General features: G+C 34.4%; 1 pseudogene; it reads right to left on the bottom strand.

Moving 5' to 3' along the window:
- Window positions 1-6996: 6996 nt before the first annotated feature.
- LOC108391265 (tripartite motif-containing protein 60-like) lies at window positions 6997-8671 on the bottom strand (annotated as a pseudogene).
- Window positions 8672-9958: the final 1287 nt, after the last annotated feature.

Below are 9958 nucleotides of genomic sequence, written 5' to 3' on the forward strand. Positions count from 1 at the left end.
AAATTAATTTCATTCATTTTCAATTCCACGTTTTCCAGTGCATGTACAAAGAGCAAAGTGGTAGGTGTTAAAAGCTTGGCTCCATTAGCGGAAAAAAATCTTTGTGAACAGTTAAATGATGCTAGTTTTGTATCAGTGACTTTAGATGCTTCATACAGAAAATTGGTTAATTTCAGTAATGGCTACATTTTTTTCATCACATTTATGCAAAATAAAGCTTTTGGAAGTTCATTTTGTTAAAGGTAAAACATCTGACTTTAATAATGCATATTTATAATTTTTCACTTAAGAAAATGCAATGTTGAAGATAAAATTATTTTGTTATGATGATAATGTAAATGCAAATGAGGTGGAATATAATTATCTTGGCAAAAACAATGTTCTTACTAAATTAAGAAACCTATGGACCAGAAATACATTTGGAATTGGCTGTGGAGCATATGTAATTTATAATTCATCATTGCATCTACACTGTGATACTTCATGAATTGAAAGTTGTCAACATTTACAAATATATTTACATATACATATACACATTTAGAATAATAGAATTCTAAACCTTTGTGATAAATCTGAAGTGGAACATAGAAAAGAAAATTTTAGCATGGCAGTATATGATCTTCTTTTTGTTTCTAGTCATAACTCAGATTTTGAAAATGTTTGAGTCTTCATAGAATTATGTTGTTAATTAACTTGAGTGTCCTACAGAGCATTGAATATTATTGTGAACAAGTCCTTTAAATTTAGATTGCATGTTTTCAAAATCATTTGGAAATCTTTAATCAAAGTACTCAAGGAATGGAGTACCAAAAAAAATTCAGCTTTTGAAGCTCTTAACAAATTGCAGTTATGAAAACAAAGCTTATATATAGGAAGACATTGAAATTTATCATTTATCATTTCAGAGATTATATGATGAGAGGCCAAACAGTGTACAAGGTTTAATTTTGACATTCTACTACTGCACTTTGTAATATCTTGACTTGATGTATCTCTTATTTTTAACTAGAGAAGTTTATAATCTGTACTGGAATATAAACTTGAGAAAGCCTTGATTTTATGTTTAAATTTGGTGAACCTTTCAAAATCATCCTAAATACAGAGAACTTATTTAATTAGTTTTGTCTTATAAGAGTATTTGTTGAAGGACCCTAAATGGAATAAAAAAGACAGTACCCTTCAAAATATTTATACATTTTTCAATAAAAGAATTAGAATTGAGAATTCTCTTTAATTAGCAGAATTTGCTCCAGATTTACCAGATACCTTAAATCTGTAGGGAGAATATTTTCTCAGTTAAAAATACTATAGTCTTCTGATTGTTTATAGTTCATAATGCGTGATCAAAACCGAAAGTTTCTGTGATGAATGCCCTTGTACTGTTCACCATGTAAGAACTTATTCACTATGTAAGAATTCGTTCACCATGTAAGAACTTGTTCGTTATGCTTCAGAAGATTGGAGACTGACGAGAATTAGGCTTGAGATGGATTAATGTTGTGCATTGAGCATTGACCCCCCTATACAGAATTTTATTGTTGTTAACAACCATTTGATCAATAAATATGAGAGATGCCCTCTCAAAAAAAAATACTATAGTCTTGGGGGTGAACTTGATAATAAGGGTGAATGTAATAACCACATTGTTTTTCTTGTGAAGGCTTCATAAGAGTGTGTATCAATGATACATTAATAAGAAAAATACTATAGTCTTCAGAAAAGAATGAGTTGAAGTTATCAAAAATTTCAAACTTACTGGTCATAAACTACAACTTTGAAGAATATTGCAGGAAATTTTATTAAGCTCAATTTTAAAACATACATTTTCAGAAAAAAATGTCAGTATAACAGTATTGAAATAGAGATCACTAGTAAGCTGATTAAAGTGCATGTATTAGTACCAAGAATAATTATTCTACTTATGTATTTTTTAATTTTGGAAAATCTTTTTGTAAAGTCTTATATATAGAAATAATGTTACTTATATATAAAATTTCATATTTGAAAATATTTTAAATACAATTTTTTTAGTTTTATCAGTGAAATCAGTCTAATTTGTTGGTCAATAAATAAATATCTTAAAAAAGCATGCAATTCTAATTCTTCAAATGTTTAATTCTTCAAAACGTTTTAATTTAGGAATTACATGGTGACCCTACCTAACCAGGCAATACAAACTACATATAAAAATATGTGTGGCCTCAGAGACACTATGACAACTCCTGATCAGCTTTCCTTCTATGCATACTTTACTGCACGTGATACCAGTTATTCATGTGAGGGGCTTTCCAGACTCCCTGATGACCCAGAGCTCTGCTGATGAAGGAATCTCCTTGCCGGTGTATACTGTTTGACCTTGTTTCTGTCCTTCTCACATACTTGCTTTCTATTTTCCTGTGACTATGACATTCTACCTGTTTTCTTTCCTTGCTTGTTGTAGTTTGTCAGGAGAATAATTTGCACCCATTCACACCAGTGGTTTCTGGGCAAGGTGATTCTAGCATCATGCAGAAAAGTTAGATACAGTCCTAGAACACCATTCATTAACTGGATAAAGTTTGGTAACTCAGTGTCTCCAATCTTCAATGTTCTTGTGAAATATGGATAATAATACCTACCTTGTGGGATCATTGTATTTATTTATTTAAATATAGTTGACATGGTATTATATTAGTTTCAGGTGTACAACATAGTGATTCAAAATTTTTAGGCATTATAAAATGGTCACCATGATAAATGTAGTTACCATGTGTCACCATACAAAGTTATTACAATATTATTGACTATGTTTCCTATGCTGTACCTTTCATCCCTGTGACTTATTTATTTTATGATTGGAAGTTAGTGCTTCTTTATCATCTTAACTTATTTCTCCTTTTTCCTCCCACCCTCCCCTCTCACAACCACCAGTTTGCTCTCTGTATTTATGAGTCTGCTTCTGGGTTTTTGTTTGTCTATTGTGAGTATTTAACAACTAATACTTGTAAGTATTTTTAAAAGACTGTACTTGAGGAACAATTGGAGAAAATCATACAACTAATCAGATGTGTACCCATTTTAGATTCAAGGTGACTAAGGTTAAAAAGAAAACCACAGGCCGAAAATGGAGTCACTTATGTTAAGGCCCCATGTCAGCAAACCAAGATGTAATACTTAACCTAACTCAGTTTTAACCCTCTGCAAGAATGTAACCTTTAATGAGTCTACATGCAATTTCCTGATTGGCATGAGGAAATTTACTGATAGACCCATTCTGTTCCCCTTTGGAGGGCAACACTGCTTAAAACAATGCATTGTTTGCTAATAGTTTCTTTTTCTCCACTTTCTCTCTACCTTTAAAAGCTTTTCCTTTTCTACAGCTTGATGGAGCTCATTGTACTTGCTAGACAGGATGCTATTGGTTCATGAATTGTTTAATGAAGCCAATTAGATCTTCAAATTTACTCAGTTGAAGTTTTATTATTTAACACTAACCTCATTCAGGCTTTGGTTATGCCTGGCCAATTGACTTCATCTCTCTGGACAGTTTGTTCTCCAACCCTTTTCATTACTTTTCACACATTCTCAACTCTCTTCTCAAATCTCTGACATTCTCCTTCACCTTTGCTAATCTTAAGAGATGATATAGTCTGTATGATCCACAGAAAATAGAAGCCATCTTATCAGGATTCCATCAGCTTCCTACCATCATAATTATAAACTAACTGACAATGAGGAAATTGAGCCTTCCCTCTTTCCTTTTTTTTTACCAAGGAGGGTTTCTTTTCCAATGAAAAGATAATCCTTCTTCTTTTCTCTGCATCTCCCCCTTTCTCACTTTCTCAGATATGTTTGTTCATGCAACACCTCTCTCCATGCTGGATATCTTTTGTTTGCTTCAGATCCTTCTATCCTTTTCCACTCTGCTCCAGGCTCAAGGAAGCTGATCTTAGTAGGTGATGTCAGTGGCCTTCCTGGCCGTCGGCCTTTGCGTTGGGTTTAGCCAGTAGGAGACCCTAACAGAAGAATAGATGGAGAGAATAGAAAGAGGTCAAGATATTTATTCCTCCAGCTCCTCCCTAATGATCCTCAGTGAGCTGGCTCCTTTCTCAACTGAAAATGACACCTATTAGACATCCCTCTCCTATAGCTCCTCTCTCTAGATAATGATAACTACTCCCCTTGCTCTCTCAGGCATAAGGGTAGTAGTGGTGGCCCTGCTATTGCCAGTCCTGGGATGCATCAACATCCTTTGTTAGCTTCCCTACACTGCCAACAATTTCACAAACATTCTTTTTATTAAACTCTTCTCATTTACCTAATTTGAATGTACCATATATTTCATGACACTATCTTGAATGATATATGCTTTATGTTCAACTTCATTGCTGAAGCTCTCCTCTCCACATTTAAAAACCCCACCACTGAAGTGACTCTTGTTATTATTACCAGTACCCATCATGTTATTAAAAGCAATGAACATTTTAAAGTCCTCATCTTATTTGACTTCTTTTGGCCAGCTTTTCACATTGTTTATGATTTCCCTATTCTTGAAACACTTTTTCCTTGGATTCTCTGAGATATGCATATTTCCCAGTCTTTTGTGAAGGGCTCTTTCCATCCTTCTCATCATTAGATGTTGAAATTCATGATCTTGATCCTTGGTCCATGTCTTTCATTCCAGGTGGTTCTTGAACTACCATAGCTTCAAGTGAGATAAAAATCTTCCAGTTCTGAAATATGTATTTCTCAACTCAAGACCACTCTTTGGAGCTTCAGACTTGATTAAATAGCTTCCTAGAGCAGAGGTTGTCAAACTATTTCTGTAAAGGGCTAGATAGTAAATATTTTTAAATTTGTGAGCCAGTCAAACTATTGAACTATGCCATTGTAGGGCAAAAGCAGTCACAGACAATATGTAAACAAATGAGCATGGTTGTGCTCCCATAAAACTTTACATATAAAAACAGGCAGTGAGCTATTTAACATTGTGTTGGAAGTCCTAGCCAGAGCTAGTAGAAGAGAAAAAGAAATAAAAGGCATTTAAATGGTAAGGAAGAAGTAAAACTGTCTGCAGATGACATGATCCTACATGTAGAAAATCCCAGAGTCCCTATGAAAGCTACCAGAGCTAATAAATAAAACCAGCAAAGTTGTAGCTTACAAAATCAACACAAAAAAGCAAGTTGCATTTCTAAACATCAGCAATGAACAATCTGAAATGAAAATTAAGAAAACAATTCTCTTTATGATAGCTTCTAAAAGTACAAATACCCAGAAATAAATATAACCAAGGAAGGAAAGACTTGTACACTGAAAATCACAAAACATTGCTGAAAGAAATTAAGAAAAACCTAAATAAATGGAAAGACATCCTTTGTTCAGAGTTTGGAAGACTTAATATTGTTAAGGTGTCAATACTACCCAAAGTGATCTACAGATTCAACACAATTCCTATCAAAATTCCAAATAGCCTTTTTTGTTGTTGTTGCAGAAAGGGAAAAGCTGATTTTTAAATTCATATGGAATTCCAAGGGCCCCAGAATAACCAAAACAGTCTTGAAAAAGAAGAACCAAATTGGAATACTCACACTTCCCAACTTCCCAGCTTACTACAAAGGTATAGTAGTTAAAGAAGTGTGGTACTAGCATATGGATAGACATGTAGACATGTAGACCAATGGAATAAAACTGAGACTCAGAAATAAATGCATACATATACAGCTAATTGATTTTTGACAAGGATGCCAAGACTATTGAATGGGAAAAGAATGGTCTCTTCAATAAAGGTTGCTAGGAAAATTGAATTTCCACATAAAAAAATAATGAAATTGGACTCCTGCCCCACACCATATACAAAAATTAACTCAAAATGGATCAATGATCTAAGTATAAGAGCTAAAACCCTTAAACTCTAAAAAATATGCATAAGGGAAAATGTTCATGACCTTGGATTATTTGACAATGGATTCTTAGCTGTAACACCAAAAGCACAAGCAACAAAAGAAAAGAGATCAACTGGCCCTCATGAAAATTAGAAACTTTTGCTCATCAAAGGTTACTGTTAAGAGAGTGTGAAGACAATCCACAGAATGGGGATAATATTTGCAAAACATATCTAATAGGAGTTTAATATCCTGAATATGTAAGTAACTCCTACAACTCAGCAACAAAAAGACAAACAACCCAATTAAAATGCATAAAGACTTGAATAAAACATTTTCCAAGAAGATATAAAGATTGTCAATAAATACATGAATGATCCTCAACAACATTACCCATTAAGAAAATGGAAATCAAAACTGCAAAGAGATACCATTGCACACCTACTAGAATGGATACAACAACAATAATAATAAAACAATGGAAAAAACACATGTTAGTAAGGATGTGGAGAAACTGAAGCTCTCATACTTTCCTGATGGAAATATAAAATGGTGCAACCACTGTGAAAACAGTTTGGTGGTTTCTCAGAAAGTTAAACATATAATTACTATTTGACCTAGCAATTCCACTCAGGTATATACCCAAAGGAATTAGTGATGGGGACTCAAATAGATACTTGTATGCCAAAATTAGTGCAGCACTATTCACAAGAACCAGAAGATGGAAACAACTTAGGTGTCTATCAACAGATGGATGGAGAAACAAAGATATAGGCATATAATGGAAAATTAATCAGCCTTAAAAATAAATAAAGTTTTTTTCAATCTTAAAGTAAAATCATTTATTGGTTGTGTTAAGTAATATAATTCTCAAATATTTTATCCAGGAAACTCAAAGCACTTGACAACTGGTGCCTATAACATCTATGCAATTGGCATTATTACCATGTTTAAGTAGTTGTTAAAAATGAGTAAGAAAAACCTATTCTGGTTTTCAGCAGTAAAAACTAAAAATAATCTAGAATTACTGGGACAAGATTTGCTGGTTAAGTTAACCCTAAAAACTGAAACAGAATCATTCCCAGGTATCTCATCTTTCATAATCTGCTACTGATGAGATTTATAAAGAGATTCAGAAACTGTTTCTGGTATAGAAATAGGGCCAAAAGCTTCTATAAAACAATAATTAAAAGTATAGAGAAGAGATTTATTACTGATGTTATGAAAGGAAACCCCATCAGTTTTAATTCAGTCCAGAAAAATGCCAATCTTACTGCATCTTACTACTGGCAGAAGCAGGCTCTTTAAGAATCCAGTGCAACATAATGGCTCTCAACATATCACCTAGCTACCCAAAATCCATTGGTTGATTCCACCAGTTCCTGGCAAGACTATCCTGACACATTTCCAATGTCCATTTAAGGTTTATTTTCCACTTTCAGCTCCCAGCAATCCCTGCCAAAATTAAATCTCTTAGAACCCAGGACATCAGGGCAGAAATAAAATCTCCTTGGGTTATCACAAAAGTTTTGTTTTTTTCCTTCTATATCACACAAGTTTTCCATCTTCAGAGACTATAAGCTGAAGATGTGCTGTTTTAAGATCTAGAATCACATCTATTTGCAATGGCTAGATAATTTTGCCCAAGCCAGAATACTGGAGAGGAATACTGAGTCTGTATTTCTTTAAAGGGAATGAAGAGAGTTCAACACATTTTAGGTCTTGATACCTGTTGTGGGTATTTTTAACATACGTCAGTAATTCCAGTTCTGACTGTACACATGTGCCCTCTGCTTCCCTCCGATGTTTTAATGTGGAAACATGATCTGAAAATGTGATAAGGTTTTCATTTCCTTTTAAAATGTTCTTCTTTCCATTTTGTATCTGCTTAATAGCCTCTTGCTCATTCTGCAAAATAGTTTAAATTGCTCAAATTTAGAATTCATTTCTTTTCTCCTATACTGTATATTCTTTTTCAGCTCCTTGAAGAACTTCTGTTGGCTTGAAGAGTTATCACTCTTTTAACTAATTCTATGTTTTTCTTCAAGGACTCAGTGATATAAGGGGATGAAGTTCTGACACATGCTTCAACATGGGTGAACCTTGAAAACTTATGCTAAGTGAAATAAGCCAGACACAAAAGGACAAATATTGCATGGTTCCACTTATATAAAATATCTAGAATAGGCAAATTCATTGAGGCAGAAAGTAGATTAGAAATTGCTAGGGACTGAGGAGGAGGGGGAATGGGGAACTATTGCTTAATGCTTACAGTTTGTATTTGGGATAATGCAAAAGCTTTGGAAATAATGGTGATGGTGAGTGACATTGTGAATGTAATCAATGCTACTGTAACACTGTATACTTGAACATGGTTAGAATGGTAAATTTTATGTTATCTATATTTTACCATAATAAAATAATAATAGTTTTCAAAAAACACACAGTGAGCCAAATTTGTCTTATAGGCCATAGTTTGCCAATGCCTGGCCTTGTTAACATTTGTACTTGAATATCTGACAAGAAACTCAAAACTGAATTTATGATTGGCCTACATAAATCTGTTGAATTCCAGTCTTTCCCACTTCAGTTAATGATGCCACCATTTTCCTGGCTGTTCATTTAAAAAACTTGGACATTATCCTCTATACTTTTTCTCCTTTAATTCTTATATATAAGTCTTATTGATTCTATGTGCCTATCATTTCCTAAATTTCTTCATTTCTCTCCATCTCTACTTCACCATGCTAGACCAACTTACCATCATATTCTGCTTGTACTTCTGCAATTGCCCCTAAACTAGTCATCCTGCTTCCTCTCTTGACTATCTCTAATCCACCTTTGGCAGAAACTGCCACTTGTCCTGCAATATCCACTTCTTTTCTTTCAAAGTAATAGACTTCTTAGTTGAGCACACAGTCACCTAGAAAAAACATTCATGTTCCCAAACTCCCTTGCAACTAGATGTGGCCACTGGGCTAAGTTCTTGTTAATGGAACAAGGATGCAAGTGCTATACAAATTTTCCAGGTTGTGCCTTTCATGCTGGTTGAGTTGTGGTTTTGGTGCTGCAGAATCTTGGACAATGCTGGCAAGGGCAACAATCTAGGGATGGTAGGTTAAGAAGATAGAGGGAGTGAGTTCCTAATGACTTTTCAGCGCTGGAATGTCCAATTCCAGCTCAGACTTTCACATGGGAGAGAAACAGGCTCTTATCTTAAGCCATTGTTATTTTGAGCCTGAGTTACACTTAGCCAAAACTATAACCTAAGTAAAACACCATCTTCCACATAACAGTGGTTGTCTAAAAACACAATTTTGGTCAAATCAATTCCTAATTTCACCTAAAACTCTTCAATGGCTGCTGATCAATGAATAGGTGAATACCAAAACCCTTAACAATGCCTACAAGACTCTGTGACCTAGCCCCTGCTAGTTTCTCTGGCTTCCTTTTGTATCCTAACTCTGCAAGTCTCCCTACATGTTGGCTGGATTTTAGTTAGGTCTTTCCTAATCAAGGGTTTTTGAATATCCTATTTCCTTTACCTAGAAAGCTCTCCCCCTCTTTTCTTATCTGACCCACTCCTACTCAGCTATCAAGACTCAGATAAAATGTCACTTCCTTAGGAAAGCCTTCCTTGAGCACTCCCAACCTGCCCCACTCTCCCAGACTAGGTAAGGGCTTTCTCTGTTTTATCTACTTCAAATACCACTTTTTTTGAGTCCCAATTGCAATTTTAATTGTTATTAAGTAATTAATAGGAATTCAAATAATCCCACACTAGATTTTCACCTTTGTGAGTCCATGTTATTCACTGCAGTGTCTTTAGCACCTGGCACAGTGCCTTGCACATAGTAAGAGGGTCACCAATAGCTGTTGCATGGACAACACCACTGACATGTCCAGTGTATATACCTGCTATTTGGTAGACACAAAGTAGATGGTATACTAATTACTATTACTGAAGTATGAGGAATATTTTTACCTTAATTAAGGCTACCTCCTGAGACAAACAGCTTAGCAACAGCTTTTAAAATAATCTGAATCCACGGATTCTGAAAACAAAAAAGGCATATTAATTGCCTTAGGTCATC

The sequence above is a fragment of the Manis javanica genome, chromosome X, assembly GCF_040802235.1.
Source record: "Manis javanica isolate MJ-LG chromosome X, MJ_LKY, whole genome shotgun sequence".
Taxonomy (NCBI): Eukaryota; Metazoa; Chordata; class Mammalia; order Pholidota; family Manidae; genus Manis; species Manis javanica.